Source organism: Spea bombifrons, chromosome 10, assembly GCF_027358695.1.
Source record: "Spea bombifrons isolate aSpeBom1 chromosome 10, aSpeBom1.2.pri, whole genome shotgun sequence".
Lineage (NCBI taxonomy): Eukaryota > Metazoa > Chordata > Amphibia > Anura > Pelobatidae > Spea > Spea bombifrons.
In genome coordinates, this window is record NC_071096.1 from 15,277,361 (window position 1) to 15,299,277 (window position 21,917).

The following is a 21,917-nucleotide window of genomic DNA, read 5'->3' on the forward strand; positions in this document are numbered from 1 at the left end:
CTTGTTTGTGCGGGGAATGTTCTTATGCCTTCTCTATCAGATCCCTTCAAGAGACAAAATATCGGACCTTTGCTGCCTAGGAAGACCTCGATAATAGGTGTTACCTTTGAACCTTGAGACCCGTGAATCATTTAGACGCAAAAGATTTGGACAGAAAACACTGCTAATTTGAAATGTATATGGTGAGGGGAAAGTTGTCTCTCTGCTTTGTGATTCACAGATGGCAGACCATTATGACTCGAGTCAGTCTTTGAGAGGTGTGTTTTTTTTCTTATTGCTTTCATGACTGTTGCAACAATGTATTTGGATATGGGGGTATCTCTTGTGAACATTTTAACCCATCAGGTACATAGAAGACGGCTTCAAGGCACAAAGCTTCTCAGTTGTAAGACATTTTGATTATGTATGTTCCACAATAAAGCCCATGTGATTTAGGATTGAAATAGGAAGACATTTAGAAGTTGTGTATGTGGAAGGAAAGGCATGTGTGCCTATTGCTTTACTCGACAGATGTCGCAGCCTTGTCTTGTGGAAAAGTGAATCTTGGGCAACAGGGTTTTCAGAACGTGTAAGGTAGGCAAAATGATCTCGCTTGAATGGTTTCAGGATCCACAAAGATTGAGAGGAGCGGCAAAGAAAGTGCAGAAAAAAGTTTGTACCATCTTATGTAGGAAGACATTAGGAAGTTGTGTTTGCGGAAGGATAGAAAGGCCTTTGTGTCTATTGCTTTACTCGACAGATGTCGCAGCCTTGTCTTGTGGAAAAGTGAATCTTGGGCAACAGGGTTTTCAGAAGGTGTAAGGTAAGCAAAATGATCTCGCTTGAATGGTTTCAGGATCCACAAAGATTTAGAGGAGCAGCAAAGAAAGTGAAGAAGAAAGTGTGTACCATCTTCTGTAGGAAGACATTTGGAAGTTGTGTTTGCGGAAGGAAAGAAAGGTCTGTGTCTATTGCTTTACTCGACAGATGTCGCAGCCTTGTCTTGTGGAAAAGTGAATCTTGGGCAACAGGGTTTTCAGCAGGTGTAAGGTAAGCAAAATGATCTCGCTGGAATGGTTTCAGGATCCACCCATATTGAGAGGAGCAGCAAAGAAAGTGAAGAAAAAAGTTTGTACCATCTTATGCCTTCTCTATCAGATCCCTTCAAGACACAAAATATCGGACCTTTGCTGCCTAGGAAGACCTTGATTATAGTTGTTACCTTTGAACCTTGAGACTCGTCAATCATTGAGACGCAAAGGGTTTGGGCAGAAAACACTGCTAATTTGAAATGTATAGGGTGAAGGGAAAGTTGTCTCTCTGCTTTGTGTTTCACAGGTGGCACACCATTATGACCTGAGTCAGTCTTGGAGAGGTGTGTTTTTTTTCTTATTGCTTTCATGACTGTTGCAACAATGTATTTGGATATGGTGGTATCTCTTGTGAACATTTTAACCCATCAGGTACATAGAAGACGGCTTCAAGACACAAAGCTTCTCAGTCGTAAGACTTTTTGATTATTTATGTTCTACAATAAAGCCCATGTAATTTAGGATTGAAATAGGAAGACATTTAGAAGTTGTGTATGTGGAAGGAAAGGCATGTGTGCCTATTGCTTTACTCGACAGATGTCGCAGCCTTGTCTTGTGGAAAAGTGAATCTTGGGCAACAGGGTTTTCAGAAGGTGTAAGGTAAGCAAAATGATCTCACTTGAATGGTTTCAGGATCCACAAAGATTGAGAGGAGCAGCAAAGAAAGTGCAGAAAAAAGTTTGTACCATCTTATGTAGGAAGACATTTGGAAGTTGTGTTTGCGGAAGGAAAGAAAGGTCTGTGTGTCTATTGCTTTACTCGACAGATGTCGCAGCCTTGTCTTGTGGAAAAGTGAATCTTGGGCAACAGGGTTTTCAGCAGGTGTAAGGTAAGCAAAATGATCTCGCTTGAATGGTTTCAGGATCCACAAAGATTGAGAGGAGCAGCAAAGAAAGTGAAGAAAAAAGTTTGTACCATCTTATGTAGGAAGACATTTGGAAGTTGTGTTCGCGGAAGGAAAGGCCTGTGTGTCTATTGCTTTACTCGACAGATGTAGCAGCCTTGTCTTGTGGAAAAGTGAATCTTGGGCAACAGGGTTTTCAGCAGGTGTAAGGTAAGCAAAATGAGCTCTCTTGAATGGTTTCAGGATCCACAAAGATCGAGAGGAGCAGCAAAGAAAGTGAAGAAAAAAGTTTGTACCATCTCCTCAATCGACATGTTTAGGAAGCTTTGTTTAGCGGTATTTGAAAAGAAGGTTCTTTGGGGAATTGAACAGATAGAGGAGACATGAATGGATATTGTTTCTGAGATGATGGCAAAAGCCAGTGTATCTTGTACTCAACACATGTGGCAGCAGTGTTCTGGGAGAGATGTGTCCCATGCCCTAAATATTAGAGCGTTGTGAGGTAAGCAGATTGTACTGTTATGATCTCTTTCACAAGTCACTTTATTTAATTTGGAGCAACAAAGTTGATGGTAGGCATCACACGCTACACAGTCTGGTTTTTGCTGTAATTCCTTTTGAAAATGCCTTCTCTCATTTCATCACAAAATGATGTGCACCCTAACATTTCAAAAGGTCCATGAATTGTCAGTTGTGTCTCTTGTTTGTGCGGGGAATGTTCTTATGCCTTCTCTATCAGATCCCTTCAAGAGACAAAATATCGGACCTTTGCTGCCTAGGAAGACCTCGATAATAGGTGTTACCTTTGAACCTTGAGACCCGTGAATCATTTAGACGCAAAAGATTTGGACAGAAAACACTGCTAATTTGAAATGTATATGGTGAGGGGAAAGTTGTCTCTCTGCTTTGTGATTCACAGATGGCAGACCATTATGACTCGAGTCAGTCTTTGAGAGGTGTGTTTTTTTTCTTATTGCTTTCATGACTGTTGCAACAATGTATTTGGATATGGGGGTATCTCTTGTGAACATTTTAACCCATCAGGTACATAGAAGACGGCTTCAAGGCACAAAGCTTCTCAGTTGTAAGACATTTTGATTATGTATGATCCACAATAAAGCCCATGTGATTTAGGATTGAAATAGGAAGACATTTAGAAGTTGTGTATGTGGAAGGAAAGGCATGTGTGCCTATTGCTTTACTCGACAGATGTCGCAGCCTTGTCTTGTGGAAAAGTGAATCTTGGGCAACAGGGTTTTCAGAAGGTGTAAGGTAAGCAAAATGATCTCGCTTGAATGGTTTCAGGATCCACAAAGATTGAGAGGAGCGGCAAAGAAAGTGCAGAAAAAAGTTTGTACCATCTTATGTAGGAAGACATTAGGAAGTTGTGTTTGCGGAAGGAAAGAAAGGCCTTTGTGTCTATTGCTTTACTCGACAGATGTCGCAGCCTTGTCTTGTGGAAAAGTGAATCTTGGGCAACAGGGTTTTCAGAAGGTGTAAGGTAAGCAAAATGATCTCGCTTGAATGGTTTCAGGATCCACAAAGATTTAGAGGAGCAGCAAAGAAAGTGAAGAAGAAAGTGTGTACCATCTTCTGTAGGAAGACATTTGGAAGTTGTGTTTGCGGAAGGAAAGAAAGGTCTGTGTGTCTATTGCTTTACTCGACAGATGTCACAGCCTTGTCTTGTGGAAAAGTGAATCTTGGGCAACAGGGTTTTCAGCAGGTGTAAGGTAAGCAAAATGATCTCGCTGGAATGGTTTCAGGATCCACCCATATTGAGAGGAGCAGCAAAGAAAGTGAAGAAAAAAGTTTGTACCATCTTATGCCTTCTCTATCAGATCCCTTCAAGACACAAAATATCGGACCTTTGCTGCCTAGGAAGACCTTGATTATAGTTGTTACCTTTGAACCTTGAGACTCGTCAATCATTGAGACGCAAAGGGTTTGGGCAGAAAACACTGCTAATTTGAAATGTATAGGGTGAAGGGAAAGTTGTCTCTCTGCTTTGTGTTTCACAGGTGGCACACCATTATGACCTGAGTCAGTCTTGGAGAGGTGTGTTTTTTTTCTTATTGCTTTCATGACTGTTGCAACAATGTATTTGGATATGGTGGTATCTCTTGTGAACATTTTAACCCATCAGGTACATAGAAGACGGCTTCAAGACACAAAGCTTCTCAGTCGTAAGACTTTTTGATTATTTATGTTCTACAATAAAGCCCATGTGATTTAGGATTGAAATAGGAAGACATTTAGAAGTTGTGTATGTGGAAGGAAAGGCATGTGTGCCTATTGCTTTACTCGACAGATGTCGCAGCCTTGTCTTGTGGAAAAGTGAATCTTGGGCAACAGGGTTTTCAGAAGGTGTAAGGTAAGCAAAATGATCTCACTTGAATGGTTTCAGGATCCACAAAGATTGAGAGGAGCAGCAAAGAAAGTGCAGAAAAAAGTTTGTACCATCTTATGTAGGAAGACATTTGGAAGTTGTGTTTGCGGAAGGAAAGAAAGGCCTGTGTGTCTATTGCTTTACTCGACAGATGTCGCAGCCTTGTCTTGTGGAAAAGTGAATCTTGGGCAACAGGGATTTCAGCAGGTGTAAGGTAAGCAAAATGATCCTGCTTGAATAGTTTCAGGATCCACACAGATTGAGAGGAGCAGTAAAGAAAGTGAAGAAAAAAGTTCGTACCATCTTATGTAGGAAGACATTTGGAAGTTGTGTTTGTGGAAGGAAAGAAAGGTCTGTGTGTCTATTGCTTTACTCGACAGATGTCGCAGCCTTGTCTTGTGGAAAAGTGAATCTTGGGCAACAGGGTTTTCAGCAGGTGTAAGGTAAGCAAATTGATCTCACTTGAATGGTTTTAGGATCCACAAAGATTGAGAGGAGCAGCAAAGAAAGTGAAGAAAAAAGTTTGTACCATCTTATGTAGGAAGACATTTGGAAGTTGTGTTCGCGGAAGGAAAGGCCTGTGTGTCTATTGCTTTACTCGACAGATGTAGCAGCCTTGTCTTGTGGAAAAGTGAATCTTGGGCAACAGGGTTTTCAGCAGGTGTAAGGTAAGCAAAATGAGCTCTCTTGAATAGTTTCAGGATCCACAAAGATCGAGAGGAGCAGCAAAGAAATTGAAGAAAAAAGTTTGTACCATCTCCTCAATCGACATGTTTAGGAAGCTTTGTTTAGCGGTATTTGAAAAGAAGGTTCTTTGGGGAATTGAACAGATAGAGGAGACATGAATGGATATTGTTTCTGAGATGATGGCAAAAGCCAGTGTATCTTGTACTCAACACATGTGGCAGCAGTGTTCTGGGAGAAATGTGTCCCATGCCCTAAATATTAGAGCGTTGTGAGGTAAGCAGATTGTACTGTTATGATCTCTTTCACAAGTCACTTTATTTAATTTGGAGCAACAAAGTTGATGGTAGGCATCACACGCTACACAGTCTGGTTTTTGCTGTAATTCCTTTTGAAAATGCCTTCTCTCATTTCATCACAAAATGATGTGCACCCTAACATGTGTACCTAACATTTCAAAAGGTCCATGAATTGTCAGTTGTGTCTCTTGTTTGTGCGGGGAATGTTCTTATGCCTTCTCTATCAGATCCCTTCAAGAGACAAAATATCGGACCTTTGCTGCCTAGGAAGACCTCGATAATAGGTGTTACCTTTGAACCTTGAGACCCGTGAATCATTTAGACGCAAAAGATTTGGACAGAAAACACTGCTAATTTGAAATGTATATGGTGAGGGGAAAGTTGTCTCTCTGCTTTGTGATTCACAGATGGCAGACCATTATGACTCGAGTCAGTCTTTGAGAGGTGTGTTTTTTTCTTATTGCTTTCATGACTGTTGCAACAATGTATTTGGATATGGGGGTATCTCTTGTGAACATTTTAACCCATCAGGTACATAGAAGACGGCTTCAAGGCACAAAGCTTCTCAGTTGTAAGACATTTTGATTATGTATGTTCCACAATAAAGCCCATGTGATTTAGGATTGAAATAGGAAGACATTTAGAAGTTGTGTATGTGGAAGGAAAGGCATGTGTGCCTATTGCTTTACTCGACAGATGTCGCAGCCTTGTCTTGTGGAAAAGTGAATCTTGGGCAACAGGGTTTTCAGAAGGTGTAAGGTAGGCAAAATGATCTCGCTTGAATGGTTTCAGGATCCACAAAGATTGAGAGGAGCGGCAAAGAAAGTGCAGAAAAAAGTTTGTACCATCTTATGTAGGAAGACATTAGGAAGTTGTGTTTGCGGAAGGATAGAAAGGCCTTTGTGTCTATTGCTTTACTCGACAGATGTCGCAGCCTTGTCTTGTGGAAAAGTGAATCTTGGGCAACAGGGTTTTCAGAAGGTGTAAGGTAAGCAAAATGATCTCGCTTGAATGGTTTCAGGATCCACAAAGATTTAGAGGAGCAGCAAAGAAAGTGAAGAAGAAAGTGTGTACCATCTTCTGTAGGAAGACATTTGGAAGTTGTGTTTGCGGAAGGAAAGAAAGGTCTGTGTGTCTATTGCTTTACTCGACAGATGTCGCAGCCTTGTCTTGTGGAAAAGTGAATCTTGGGCAACAGGGTTTTCAGCAGGTGTAAGGTAAGCAAAATGATCTCGCTGGAATGGTTTCAGGATCCACCCATATTGAGAGGAGCAGCAAAGAAAGTGAAGAAAAAAGTTTGTACCATCTTATGCCTTCTCTATCAGATCCCTTCAAGACACAAAATATCGGACCTTTGCTGCCTAGGAAGACCTTGATTATAGTTGTTACCTTTGAACCTTGAGACTCGTCAATCATTGAGACGCAAAGGGTTTGGGCAGAAAACACTGCTAATTTGAAATGTATAGGGTGAAGGGAAAGTTGTCTCTCTGCTTTGTGTTTCACAGGTGGCACACCATTATGACCTGAGTCAGTCTTGGAGAGGTGTGTTTTTTTTCTTATTGCTTTCATGACTGTTGCAACAATGTATTTGGATATGGTGGTATCTCTTGTGAACATTTTAACCCATCAGGTACATAGAAGACGGCTTCAAGACACAAAGCTTCTCAGTCGTAAGACTTTTTGATTATTTATGTTCTACAATAAAGCCCATGTGATTTAGGATTGAAATAGGAAGACATTTAGAAGTTGTGTATGTGGAAGGAAAGGCATGTGTGCCTATTGCTTTACTCGACAGATGTCGCAGCCTTGTCTTGTGGAAAAGTGAATCTTGGGCAACAGGGTTTTCAGAACGTGTAAGGTAGGCAAAATGATCTCGCTTGAATGGTTTCAGGATCCACAAAGATTGAGAGGAGCGGCAAAGAAAGTGCAGAAAAAAGTTTGTACCATCTTATGTAGGAAGACATTAGGAAGTTGTGTTTGCGGAAGGATAGAAAGGCCTTTGTGTCTATTGCTTTACTCGACAGATGTCGCAGCCTTGTCTTGTGGAAAAGTGAATCTTGGGCAACAGGGTTTTCAGAAGGTGTAAGGTAAGCAAAATGATCTCGCTTGAATGGTTTGAGGATCCACAAAGATTTAGAGGAGCAGCAAAGAAAGTGAAGAAGAAAGTGTGTACCATCTTCTGTAGGAAGACATTTGGAAGTTGTGTTTGCGGAAGGAAAGAAAGGTCTGTGTGTCTATTGCTTTACTCGACAGATGTCGCAGCCTTGTCTTGTGGAAAAGTGAATCTTGGGCAACAGGGTTTTCAGCAGGTGTAAGGTAAGCAAAATGATCTCGCTGGAATGGTTTCAGGATCCACCCATATTGAGAGGAGCAGCAAAGAAAGTGAAGAAAAAAGTTTGTACCATCTTATGCCTTCTCTATCAGATCCCTTCAAGACACAAAATATCGGACCTTTGCTGCCTAGGAAGACCTTGATTATAGTTGTTACCTTTGAACCTTGAGACTCGTCAATCATTGAGACGCAAAGGGTTTGGGCAGAAAACACTGCTAATTTGAAATGTATAGGGTGAAGGGAAAGTTGTCTCTCTGCTTTGTGTTTCACAGGTGGCACACCATTATGACCTGAGTCAGTCTTGGAGAGGTGTGTTTTTTTTCTTATTGCTTTCATGACTGTTGCAACAATGTATTTGGATATGGTGGTATCTCTTGTGAACATTTTAACCCATCAGGTACATAGAAGACGGCTTCAAGACACAAAGCTTCTCAGTCGTAAGACTTTTTGATTATTTATGTTCTACAATAAAGCCCATGTGATTTAGGATTGAAATAGGAAGACATTTAGAAGTTGTGTATGTGGAAGGAAAGGCATGTGTGCCTATTGCTTTACTCGACAGATGTCGCAGCCTTGTCTTGTGGAAAAGTGAATCTTGGGCAACAGGGTTTTCAGAAGGTGTAAGGTAAGCAAAATGATCTCTCTTGAGTAGTTTCAGGATCCACAAAGATTTAGAGGAGCAGCAAAGAAAGTGAAGAAGAAAGTGTGTACCATCTTCTGTAGGAAGACATTTGGAAGTTGTGTTTGCGGAAGGAAAGAAAGGTCTGTGTGTCTATTGCTTTACTCGACAGATGTCGCAGCCTTGTCTTGTGGAAAAGTGAATCTTGGGCAACAGGGTTTTCAGCAGGTGTAAGGTAAGCAAAATGATCTCTCTTGAGTAGTTTCAGGATCCACACAGATTGAGAGGAGCAGCAAAGAAAGTGAAGAAAAAAGTTTGTACCATCTTATGTAGGAAGACATTTGGAAGTTGTGTTTGCGGAAGGAAAGGCCTGTGTGTCTATTGCTTTACTCGACAGATGTCGCAGCCTTGTCTTGTGGAAAAGTGAATCTTGGGCAACAGGGTTTTCAACTGGTGTAAGGTAACCAAAATGATCTCGCTTGAATGGTTTCAGGATCCACAAAGATTGAGAGGAGCGGCAAAGAAAGTGCAGAAAAAAGTTTGCACCATCTTATGTAGGAAGAAATTTGGAAGTTGTGTTCGCGGAAGGAAAGGCCTGTGTGTCTATTGCTTTACTCGACAGATGTCGCAGCCTTGTCTTGTGGAAAAGTGAATCTTGCGCAACAGGGTTTTCAGAAGGTGTAAGGTAAGCAAAATGATCTCGCTTGAATGGTTTCAGGATCCACAAAGATTTAGAGGAGCAGCAAAAAAAGTGAAGAAGAAAGTGTGTACCATCTTATGTAGGAAGACATTTGGAAGTTGTGTTTGCGGAAGGAAAGAAAGGTCTGTGTGTCTATTGCTTTACTCGACAGATGTCGCAACCTTGTCTTGTGGAAAAGTGAATCTTGGGCAACAGGGTTTTCAACAGGTGTAAGGTAAGCAGAATGATCTCGCTGGAATGGTTTCAGGATCCACAAAGATTTAGAGGAGCAGCAAAGAAAGTGAAGAAGAAAGTGTGTACCATCTTCTGTAGGAAGACATTTGGAAGTTGTGTTTGCGGAAGGAAAGAAAGGTCTGTGTGTCTATTGCTTTACTCGACAGATGTCGCAGCCTTGTCTTGTGGAAAAGTGAATCTTGGGCAACAGGGTTTTCAGCAGGTGTAAGGTAAGCAAAATGATCTCGCTGGAATGGTTTCAGGATCCACCCATATTGAGAGGAGCACCAACGAAAGTGAAGAAAAAAGTTTGTACCATCTTATGTAGGAAGACATTTGGAAGTTGTGTTTGCGGAAGGAAAGAAAGGTCTGTGTGTCTATTGCTTTACTCGACAGATGTCGCAGCCTTGTCTTGTGGAAAAGTGAATCTTGGGCAACAGGGTTTTCAGCAGGTGTAAGGTAAGCAAAATGATCTCGCTTGAATGGTTTCAGGATCCACAAAGATTGAGAGGAGCAGCAAAGAAAGTGAAGAAAAAAGTTTGTACCATCTTATGTAGGAAGACATTTGGAAGTTGTGTTCGCGGAAGGAAAGGCCTGTGTCTCTATTGCTTTACTCGACAGATGTAGCAGCCTTGTCTTGTGGAAAAGTGAATCTTGGGCAACAGGGTTTTCAGCAGGTGTAAGGTAAGCAAAATGAGCTCTCTTGAATAGTTTCAGGATCCACAAAGATCGAGAGGAGCAGCAAAGAAAGTGAAGAAAAAAGTTTGTACCATCTCCTCAATCGACATGTTTAGGAAGCTTTGTTTAGCGGTATTTGAAAAGAAGGTTCTTTGGGGAATTGAACAGATAGAGGAGACATGAATGGATATTGTTTCTGAGATGATGGCAAAAGTCAGTGTATCTTGTACTCAACACATGTGGCAGCAGTGTTCTGGGAGAGATGTGTCCCATGCCCTAAATATTAGAGCGTTGTGAGGTAAGCAGATTGTACTGTTATGATCTCTTTCACAAGTCACTTTATTTAATTTGGAGCAACAAAGTTGATGGTAGGCATCACACGCTACACAGTCTGGTTTTTGCTGTAATTCCTTTTGAAAATGCCTTCTCTCATTTCATCACAAAATGATGTGCACCCTAACATGTGTACCTAACATTTCAAAAGGTCCATGAATTGTCAGTTGTGTCTCTTGTTTGTGCGGGGAATGTTCTTATGCCTTCTCTATCAGATCCCTTCAAGAGACAAAATATCGGACCTTTGCTGCCTAGGAAGACCTCGATAATAGGTGTTACCTTTGAACCTTGAGACCCGTGAATCATTGAGACGCCAAGGGTTTGGACAGAAAACACTGCTAATTTAAAATGTATATGGTGAGGGGAAAGTTGTCTCTGCTTTGTGATTCACAGGTGGCAGACCATTATGACCGAGTCAGTCTTTGAGAGGTGTGTTTTTTGAGAGGAGCAGCAAAGAAAGTGAAGAAAAAAGTTTGTACCATCTTATGTAGGAAGACATTTGGAAGTTGTGTTTGCGGAAGGAAAGGCCTATGTGTCTATTGCTTTACTCGACCGATGTCGCAGCCTTGTCTTGTGTAAAAGTGATTCTTGGGCAACAGAGTTTTCAGCAGGTGTAAGGTAAGCAAAATGATCTCGCTTGAATGGTTTCAGGATCCACAAAGATTGAGAGGAGCAGCAAAGAAAGTGAAGAAAAAAGTTTATACCATCTTATGTAGGAAGACATTTGGAAGTTGTGTTTGCGGAAGGAAAGGCCTATGTGTCTATTGCTTTACTCGACAGATGTCGCAGCCTTGTCTTGTGTAAAAGTGATTCTTGGGCAACAGAGTTTTCAGCAGGTGTAAGGTAAGCAAAATGATCTCGCTTGAATGGTTTCAGGATCCACAAAGATTGAGAGGAGCAGCAAAGAAAGTGAAGAAAAAAGTTTGTACCATCTTATGTAGGAAGACATTTGGAAGTTGTGTTTGCGTAAGGAAAGGCCTGTGTGTCTATTGCTTTACTCGACAGATGTCGCAGCCTTGTCTTGTGGAAAAGTGAATCTTGGGGAACAGGGTTGTCAGCAGGTGTAAGGTAAGCAAAATGATGTCGCTTGAATACTTTGAGGATCCACACAGATTGAGAGGAGCAGCAAAAAAAGTGAAGAAAAAAGTTTGTACCATCTTATGTAGGAAAGCATTTGGAAGTTGTGTTTGCGGAAGGAAAGAAAGGCCTGTGTGTCTATTGCTTTACTCGACAGATGTCGCAGCCTTTTCTTGTGGAAAAGTGATTCTAGGGCAACAGGTATTTCAGCAGGTGTAAGTTAAGCAAAATGATCTCTCTTGAGTAGTTTCTGGATCCACACAGATTGAGAGGAGCAGCAAAGAAAGTGAAGAAAAAAGTTTGTACCATCTTATGTAGGAAGACATTTGGAAGTTGTGTTTGCGGAAGGAAAGAAAGTCCTGTGTGTCTATTGCTTTACTCAACAGATGTCGCAGCCTTGTCTTGTGGAAAAGTGAATGTTGGGCAACAGGGTTTTCAGCAGGTGTAAAGTAAGAAAAATGAGCTCTCTTAAATGGTTTCTGGATCCACAAAGATTGAGAGGAGCAGCAAAGAAAGTGAAGAAAAAAGTTTCTACCATCTTATGTTGGAAGACATTTGGAAGTTGTGTTTGCGGAAGGAAAGAAAGGCCTATGTGTCTATTGCTTTACTCGACAGATGTCGCCGCCTTTTCTTGTGGAAAAGTGAATCTTGGGCAACAGGGATTTTAGCAGGTGTAAGGTAAGCAAAATGAGCTCTCTTGAATGGTTTCAGGATCCACACAGATTGAGAGGAGCAGCAAAGAAAGTGAAGAAAAAAGTTTGTACCATCTTATGTAGGAAGACATTTGGAAGTTGTGTTCGCGGAAGGAAAGGCCTGTGTGTCTATTGCTTTACTCGACAGATGTCGCAGCCTTGTCTTGTGGAAAAGTGAACCTTGGGCAACAGGGTTTTCAGCAGGTGTAAGGTAAGCAAAATGATCTCGCTTCAATAGTTTCAGGATCCACACAGATTGAGAGGAGCAGCAAAGAAAGTGAAGAAAAAAGTTTGTGCCATCTTATGTAGTAAGACATTTGGAAGTTGTGTTTGCAGGAGGAAAGGCCTGTGTGTCTATTGCTTTACTCGACAGATGTTGCAGCCTTGTCTTGTGGAAAAGTGAATCTTGGGCAACAGGGATTTCAGCAGGTGTAAGGTAAGCAAAATGATCTTGCTTGAATAGTTTCAGGATCCACACAGATTGAGAGGAGCAGCAAAGAAAGTGAAGAAAAAAGTTTGTGCCATCTTATGTAGGAAGACATTTGGAAGTTGTGTTTGCGGAAGGAAAGAAAGGCCTGTGTGTCTGTTGCTTTACTCGACAGATGTTGCAGCCTTGTCTTGTGGAAAAGTGATTCTTGGGCAACAGGGTTTTCAGCAGGTGTAAGGTAAGCAAAATGATCTCGCTTCAATAGTTTCAGGATCCACACAGATTGAGAGGAGCAGCAAAGAAAGTGAAGAAAAAAGTTTGTACCATCTTATATAGGAAGACATTTGGAAGTTGTGTTCGCGGAAGGAAAGGCCTGTGTGTCTATTGCTTTACTCGACAGATGTCGCAGCCTTGTCTTGACAGATGTCGCAGCCTTGTCTTGTGGAAAACTGAATCTTAGCAACAGGGATTTCAGCAGGTGTAAGGTAAGCAAAATGATCTCGCTTGAATAGTTTCTGGATCCACACAGATTGTTAGGAGCAGCAAAGAAAGTGAAGAAAAAAGTTTGTACCATTTTATGCCTTCTCTATTAGATCCCTTCAAGACACAAAATATCGGACCTTTGCTGCCTAGGAAGACCTTGATTATAGTTGTTACCTTTGAACCTTGAGACTTGTCAATCATTGAGACGCAAAGGGTTTGTTCAGAAAACACTGCTAGTTTGAAATGTGTAGGGTGAAGGGAAAGTTGTCTCTCTGCTTTGTGTTTCACAGGTGGCAGACCAGTCAGTCTTGGAGAGGTGTGTTTTTTTTCTTATTCCTTTCATGACTGTTGCAACAATGTATTTGGATATGGGGGTATCTCTTGTGAACATTTTAACCCATCAGGTACATAGAAGACGGCTTCAAGACACAAAGCTTCTCAGTCGTAAGACTTTTTGATTATGTATGTTCTACAATAAAGCCCATGTGATTTCGGATTAACGTAGGAAGACATTTAGAAGTTGTGTATGTGGAAGGAAAGGCCCGTGTGTCTATTGCTTTACTCGACAGATATCTCAGCCTTGTCTTGTGGAAAAGTGAATCTTGGGCAACAGGGTTGTCAGCAGGTGTAAGGTAAGCAAAATGATCTCGCTTGAATAGTTTCAGGATCCACACAGATTGAGAGGAGCAGCACAGAAAGTGCAGAAGAAAGTGTGTACCATCTTATGTAGGAAGACATTTGGAAGTTGTGTTTGCCTAAGGAAAGAAAGGCCTGTGTGTCTATTGCTTTACTCGACAGATGTCGCAGCCTTGTCTTGTGGAAAAGTGAATCTTGGGCAACAGGGATTTCAGCAGGTGTAAGGTAAGCAAAATCATCTCGCTTGAATAGTTTCAGGATCCACACATATTGAGAGGAGCAGCAAAGAAAGTGAAGAAAAACGTTTGTACCATCTTATGCCTTCTCTATCAGATCCCTTCAAGACACAAAATATCGGACCTTTGCTGCCTAGGAAGACCTTGATTATAGTTGTTACCTTTGAACCTTGAGACTCGTCAATCATTGAGACGCAAAGGGTTTGGACAGAAAACACTGCTTATTTGAAATGTATAGGGTGAAGGGAATGTTGTCTCTCTGCTTTGTGTTTCACAGGTGGCAGACCATTATGACCCGAGTCAGTCTTGGAGAGGTGTGTTTCTTTTCTTATTCCTTTCATGACTGTTGCAACAATGTATTTGGATATGGGGGTATCTCTTGTGAACATTTTAACCCATCAGGTACATAGAAGACGGCTTCAAGACACAAAGCTTCTCAGTCGTAAGACTTTTTGATTATGTATGTTCTACAATAAAACCCATGTGATTTAGGATTAACGTAGGAATACATTTAGAAGTTGTGTATGTGGAAGGAAATGCCTGTGTGTCTATTGCTTTACTCGACATGTCTCAGCCTTGTCTTGTGGAAAATGAATCTTGGGCAACAGGGTTGTCAGCAGGCGTAAGGTAAGCAAAATGATCTTGCTTGAATAGTTTCAGGATCCACACAGATTGAGAGGAGCAGCAAAGAAAGTGAAGAAAACAGTTTGTTCCATCTTATATAGGAAGACATTTGGAAGTTGTGTTTGCGGAAGGAAAGGCCTGTGTGTCTATTGCTTTACTCGACAGATGTCGCAGCCTTGTCTTGTGGAAAAGTGAATCTTGGGCAACAGGGTTTTCAGAAGGTGTAAGGTAAGCAAAATGATCTCGCTTGATTGGTTTCAGGAACCACAAAGATTGAGAGGAGCGGCAAAGAAAGTGAAGAAGAAAGTGTGTACCATCTTATGTAGGAAGACATTTGGAATTTGTGTTTGCGGAAGGAAAGAAAGGCCTGTGTGTCTGTTGCTTTACTCGACAGATGTTGCAGCCTTGTCTTGTGGAAAACTGAATCTTAGCAACAGGGATTTCAGCAGGTGTAAGGTAAGCAAAATGATCTTGCTTGAATAGTTTCAGGATCCACACAGATTGATAGGAGCAGCAAAGAAAGTGAAGAAAAAAGTTTGTACCATCTTATGTAGGAAGACATTTGGAAGTTGTGTTTGCGGAAGGAAAGAAAGGCCTGTGTGTCTGTTGCTTTACTCGACAGATGTTGCAGCCTTGTCTTGTGGAAAAGTGATTCTTGCGCAACAGGGTTTTCAGCAGGTGTAAGGTAAGCAAAATGATCTCGCTTCAATAGTTTCAGGATCCACAAAGATTTAGAGGAGCAGCAAAGAAAGTGAAGAAGAAAGTGTGTACCATCTTATGTAGGAAGACATTTGGAAGTTGTGTTTGCGGAAGGAAAGGCCTGTGTGTCTATTGCTTTACTCGACAGATGTCGCAGCCTTGTCTTGTGGAAAAGTGAATCTTGGGCAACAGGGATTTCAGCAGGTGTAAGGTAAGCAAAATGATCTTGCTTGAATAGTTTCAGGATCCACACAGATTGAGAGGAGCAGCAAAGAAAGTGAAGAAAAAGGTTTGTACCATCTTATGTCTTCTCTATCAGATCCCTTCAAGACACAAAATATCGGACCTTTGCTGCCTAGGAAGACCTTGATTATAGGTGTTACCTTTGAACCTTGAGACTCGTCAATCATTGAGACACCAAGGGTGTGGACAGAAAACACTGCTAATTTGAAATGTATAGGGTGAAGGGAAAGTTGTCTCTCTGCTTTGTGTTTCACACGTGGCAGACCTTTATGACCCGAGTCAGTCTTGGAGAGGTGTGTTTTTTTTCTTAGTGCTTTCATGACTGTTGCAACAATGTATTTGGATATGGTAGTATCTCTTGTGAACATTTTAACCCATCAGGTACATAGAAGACGGCTTCAAGACACAAAGCTTCTCAGTCGTAAGACTTTTTGATTATGTATGTTCTACAATAAAGCCCATGTGATTTAGGATTAACGTAGGAAGACATTTAGAAGTTGTGTATGTGGAAGGAAAGGCCTGTGTGTCTTTTGCTTTACTCAACAGATGTCGCAGCCTTGTCTTGTGGAAAAGTGAATCTTGGGCAACAGGGTTTTCAGCAGGTGTAAGGTAAGCAAAATGAGCTCTCTTGAATAGTTTCAGGATCCACAAAGATCGAGAGGAGCAGTAAAGAAAGTGAAGAAAAAGGTTTGTACCATCTTATGTCGGAAGACATTTGGAAGTTGTGTTTGTGGAAGGAAAGGCCTGTGTGTCAATTGCTTTACTCGACAGATGTCGCAGCCTTGTCTTGTGGAAAAGTGAATCTTGGGCAACAAGGTTTTCAGCAGGTGTAAGGTAAGCAAACTTGAATAGTTTCAGGATCCACAAAGATCGAGAGGAGCAGCAAAGAAAGTGAAGAAAAAAGTTTGTACCATCTCCTCAATCGGCATGTTTAGGATGCTTTGTTTAGCAGTATTTGAAAAGAAGGTTCTTTGTGGAATTGAACAGATAAAGGAGACATGAATGGATATTGTTTCTGAGATGATGGCAAAAGCCAGTGTATCTTGTACTCGACACATGTGGCAGCAGTGTTCTGGGAGAGATGTGTCCCATGCTCTAAATATTAGAGCGTTGTGAGGTAAGCATATTGTACTGTTATGATCTCTTTCACAAGTTACTTTATTTATTTTGCAGCAGCAAAGTTGATGGTAGGCATGCTGGGAATGTTCTTATACTTCCTCTATCTGATCCCTTTCAAGAGACAATATTGCGGACTTTTGCTGTCCAGGAAGACCTTAATTATAACTTACATTTTAAGTCTTATAGTAATATATCAGTATATTAGGTTGCTCTACCATTTGCACCCATCTTATCCCCTCCTACAAAATTCTTTTGATAATCAACTTTGTATTTTTCTTCCTAGACAGGGCATTTCCATGAGGATTCTTCTAATTTATTTGACCTTCAGCTGTGAGCAGGGAGCCCAAGTTCTATCGAACACTTCAACTTTATTATATATAGAATCTGTTAAATATTCAATTTGCTTAATGTATAATAAAATTTCTCTGATCATTTGTAGTTTGCTACAAGAGTCTGCTTCCACTGCTGATCCAATGCAGTCTTTGTTGCTAAGAGTATAAAGTCAATCTTCCAGAGATACCCTCCGATATGTAACTCAACAATAGACTTGTGCACCACATCGAAAATTGTGTTTTACTAATTCGTCCAAGTAACAATTTTTTTTCTTGCCCTTTTGTTTCGGATGAAATTCAGGGGGCTTTTTGTAAAATCAGAAACAGATTTTGGGGCCAAAAACACATCTCTCTTCCTCTCTCTTCCCACCAGTTCTGTGTGTGCCCCCACCTTTTCACCTTCTCCAGTCATTTTCTTATCTCCACTGATCTTATGGCAGATGCAGAGACCATGCTGACAGGGAGCAGGAGGTCAGTATAGACCTGCTGCATAGAAAAAAATCTACAGGACAGGTGGGAGATGTAGTGCAAACACGCAGTCTGCAGTAAAAGCCGCTCTAAATTATAATCCGTACATAACAGTAGTTTAAGTGATACGTGCTACTTGAACACAAATTTAGAAATTTGCATTTTTCATGCCTTTGTACGAATCAACGAATCAAAAGTGACAAATTCGTTTGGATACCTTAATTCTTTGCCACTTGTAGCCGCCTTTAACCGCCGTTTTGTTGTTCTTTGATGAGTTAAAGTGTGAGGGACTGTGTGTAGGAGGGTACATATTAATCACTGTTGGGTAGAAGTAGTTAAAAAACGAGATGCTTATGTCTGTGATTAATGGGTCCAACAAGGTATGGCAGTTTTTCCTTACTTTTTTCACTCTGGCCAATGAGCCTTAACAAGAACTTTGCCCATAGCATCACATTGCCTGCACCGCCTTGCTTTTTTCCCATGGTGCATCTTGGTGCAACGTGTTCTCCAGGTAAGCGACACACACACTCCGCCATCCACGTGATGTGAAAGAAAATGTCATCAGACCAGGTCATCTTCCATTGCTCCGTCGTCTAGTTCTTATATTCACGTCCTCATTGTAGGCGCTTTTGGCAGTGGACAGGGGTGAGCATGGGCACCTTGACTGGTCTCTGACTATGCACTGTGTGTTCTGACAGCTTTCTATCAGAGCCAGCATTAACTTTTTCAGCAATCTGAGCTACAGTACAGCTTTGCCCCTACGTACATCAGTGAGCCTTGACTGCCTATGACCCTGTTGCCGGTTCACCACTTTTCCTTTCTTTTTGGAGACACGCTTGCCCATTTTTTCCTGCTTCTAACACATCAACATGGATGAAATGTTCACTTGATCCCTAATATATATCCCACCCACTGACAAGTGCCATGGTAATAAAATGATCCGTTATTCACTTCACCTGCCAGTGGTTATAACGTTATGGTTGTTTGGTGTATATAGATATAAATACAGACAGCTCAACAAAATCCTACATCAACTCCCTTACTGAGCATAAAAGCCAGAGGCGTAACTAGAAACCACAGGACCAGCTGGTCTGTGCCTTCTTTGCCCCTTGCCCTCCCCTTCCAACATACAGCATACGTAAGCACACTTACACAAATGACACACACTTATTTATACTCGCTAACACACACACCATCTCACCCCACGTACACATACATGCTCAAATTCATACATAAATTCATACATACCCCTGCCTACCTCTTACAGCTCTGTAGCTTGCTGTCCAGCTGCTCGTGCACTGTGCGGGCAGCCTCGGTTTCACCGCGGGCTCACATGATGTAACGTGATACCAGTACGTTTCTGTCTCCCCATGCTGGTCCAAAATAGTTCAGTCCAGGTTGGAAGGGCGCCTTCTAAATAATTTTGAATCGGTGTGAGGAGACAGGAACGAGGGGTTGCACAAAAATGATATCAATACATACATGCTTAATTTTATAAATATGTGGGTAATTTCAGTGAAGTGCCTTCCCGGATGTCTGCCATGTATAACACAGCAATGGACGCCTAGTTTAAATAAGTTTAGGATCACTGTGACAGAACGACCTGTCATACAGGGCCCCAAGGTAGTCAGAGATGGCTCCAGCCTGGCTACCAAACAGGCAGGAACTCCATTGTTTAATTAATCCCATCAATAGGATTGCTGATTTGGGATTAAAGGTTGGGTTGAATACATGTATCTGTTAATTTATGTTAATGAAGTTCTGTGGCTATATGAGTCTGTTTTACTACAATAAACTGTTCATTCCTGCTGTACTCAGTTCAAGGTAGTTGTGTCTACTTATTGGGTACACATAGCAGGGTTCCAAGGTGCGCATGCTAACTGGTGCTGGAAGTGATTCTGGGGACAACAGGAGGATACATGTGGGTGATCTCTGGGAGTTCCTACAGCTCTCTTGGTGAACCCGTTACAATCACCTACTGTGATTGTTGTCTCTCCAGACCCTCCTAAGAACTCTAAGCCCTGCAGGTTGAATACAGGCACTGCATTCAACCACGCAAGTCCATGTGATTAGTTAAAATTAAATAGTAACATGTAAAAATTATTTCCCACTGATGTCACTGTCAGGGGAACTATCCAGTAGAGCCCTGCGCGGGACTACTTTTTTAATCCCGCTCCTGCCCGCTCCCGTGGTTTTTAATCCTGCTCCCGCAATGTGGGTGTTCCGCTCCCGCCACTTTTGTGGCCAATCCCGCCCGCTCCCGCCACATTTGTGGCCAATCATGCCCGCCTCCTTACCTGATTTCCCGCGGAGTCCCGCGCGGCTGCCCTCGAGTTGTTCCCTCACGGCGTCTCTTCTCTTGCTCCGCCCAGGAGCAGGAAGTGACGTCACATCACGTGACTCAGTTTTGTTCCTGGGCGGAGCAAGCTAGGAGACACTGTAAGGGAGCAGCAAGAAGGCAGCCTTGCGGGACTGCGTGGGATTACCGGGACCCGCAGGTACAGTGCCTGACCGCCCGCTCCCGCCCGCAGCCCCAGCAAGTCCGCCCGTGCCCGCCTCCCAGTGCAGTCCTCTAAACCAAACTCTGTTTGTTGAGTATATATAATGCAAACAATAATTAACTTGAATCCAAAATTGTATCTATAAAGCAGAGTTCATAAGTATAATGCTTGATAATAAAGATAATAATTTGCAACATACCCTCTAAATGCCACTGTGCCCCATGATATGCCTTTTGACCCCCTATGTGCCACTCTGGCATTTAGGGGGTTAAAAGGCATATTATGGAGCAGAGTGGCATATAGGGAGGTATAAGGCATTTCAGGAGGCAGAGTGGCGTATAGAGGGTTAAAACGCATTTCTGGAGGCAAAGTGGCATTAAGGGGGTTAAAAGGCATTTCACAGAGCACTCTGCCTCCAGAAATGCCTTATGCCCCCCATTTAACACTCCCTCCTCCAAACTTACCGAAGCTTCTGAGTCCCCGGTGCGTAGTCCGGGCAGCGTGTAGAGCTCTACGCGATTCGCGTAGACAACTCCCGCTGCAGCCGGGAGGAGGTGTGGTTAGCAGCGGGGGTTTTCTGCGTCCATCGGCAGACCTTCCCTGGCTGTCAGCTCTATACGCTGCCCGCATCTCTGCGGGGGATCTGGATCTTAGTGTCATAGACAGACCTAGTTGAGGTCTGATTATAAGACAACCCCGATTATAAGACGAGGGGTATTTTTCAGAGCATTTGCTCTGGAAAAAAACTCGTCTTATAATCGAGCAAATACAGTACTTTTGCCCCGTGGGATGATCTTGACTACTTGGCCACTCAAAGTTGTTTACCCCGAAACCCACCAATAAGATCGTGACACGTAATATGTAAGTTTTATAAAAACAAAGCACAAAGCTCAAACGTAGACAGTTGATCATCATACGTTATGACTGCCTGATATCTACTAGTATACTTACAATATTATAAATGAAAGTGTGAGTACACTAAATGTTAATAGATAATTATATATTGCATTAATCTTATCATAAGCCATTACATTAATCATGAAGAAATTAAAAGGTACATTTTTAACATAAGCCTATAACAGTATCAGAGTCTTCTGGGTCAATTGGGAGTGATCAGAATCACTAGGGCCAGGTTAGTCCTTAAAAGTGTCCATCCCGAGCTGGCTAGGCTTGCATCTATAGAAATCATCACCCAGTTCTATATGTGCCGCTGGAGACGAGAAGTCAAAGTGAATGGGAGACTTTCACTTTGAAAGTCCATCGCAAGGAGGTTTTGATACCTATTGGAAGCTGAACATGGCAGGTGGAGATCTTGAAACACACTCCTAAAAGACTTGTAATAGTCTAGTCTTCCATAGGAGCCAATGGACATTTTTATTTTGTTGTAACAGCCACATAGTATAAAAAAAATCAATTAGTCATGAGTTTAAACATTTTAGTTGACTTGCATGAATTAGTACACTGAACACAGCAGGAATGTTCTACAAACATGCCCATCAGCGGAATACACACCCTTCTAACACTTAAAAGCCTGCTGGCAAAGAATAGATACCCACAATGTACAATTTTAGGACAGTGTAAAAAAATCAATTGAAATCAACCAATTCCTCTACAAATCATACTTTGTCTAATATGGACATGGTCATCCCACTTCTTCCAACGCAGTTTTGTTTTATGGAGATCTTTGGCTAAATACAGATATATTTAAAAATTGTTGAGAGCTGTGAGATACGCTAACATACTTTTTTTTTTTTTTTTTTTTTTTTTTTTATTTTATTTAAATATTTTATACTTTATGTTCTCAGATTTAGAATACATCGGTAGGGTATTACAATGTCAAAAAAAAAAGAAAAAAGGAAAAAGAAATACATTCTTGAATGGAATTATAAGCAATTAAACACTTATTCAAAACGAACAATGCATCCATTCATTATTATGTTCCGTTCTACCGTAAGATATATGATTATTTAAGAATTTTATAAACAGAAAACAGTAGACTGCTACCCGAACCGAATAAAAGAAAAAAAAAAGCAGAGAATAAATTACAGCATATTATCTAATATAAGCTGTAACTGTGGCAAGTAGTTGCCAATCACAACACCACCCATAACATTCATCCAACAGGCAGTCATACATGGGAGACAATGAGAAGCATCTAGGAGCTAGCTATTAATCATAAAGTAGATCATAGTGCAGTATAGTATAACGTCCGCCCAGGGGAA

General features: G+C 41.5%; 2 long non-coding RNA genes across 2 annotated transcripts; both read left to right on the plus strand.

Annotated features, from left to right (window-relative positions):
- Window positions 1–10,599: 10,599 nt before the first annotated feature.
- Window positions 10,600–12,429, plus strand: LOC128467066 (uncharacterized). The gene is made up of 2 exons (XR_008345682.1): window positions 10,600–11,219; window positions 11,907–12,429. It is a non-coding gene; the product is annotated as an uncharacterized LOC128467066 (long non-coding RNA).
- A 1,277-nt stretch (window positions 12,430–13,706) lies between these two features.
- On the plus strand, window positions 13,707–16,072 carry LOC128467063 (uncharacterized). Its single transcript, XR_008345676.1, has 2 exons — window positions 13,707–15,796; window positions 16,018–16,072. It is a non-coding gene; the product is annotated as an uncharacterized LOC128467063 (long non-coding RNA).
- Window positions 16,073–21,917: the final 5,845 nt, after the last annotated feature.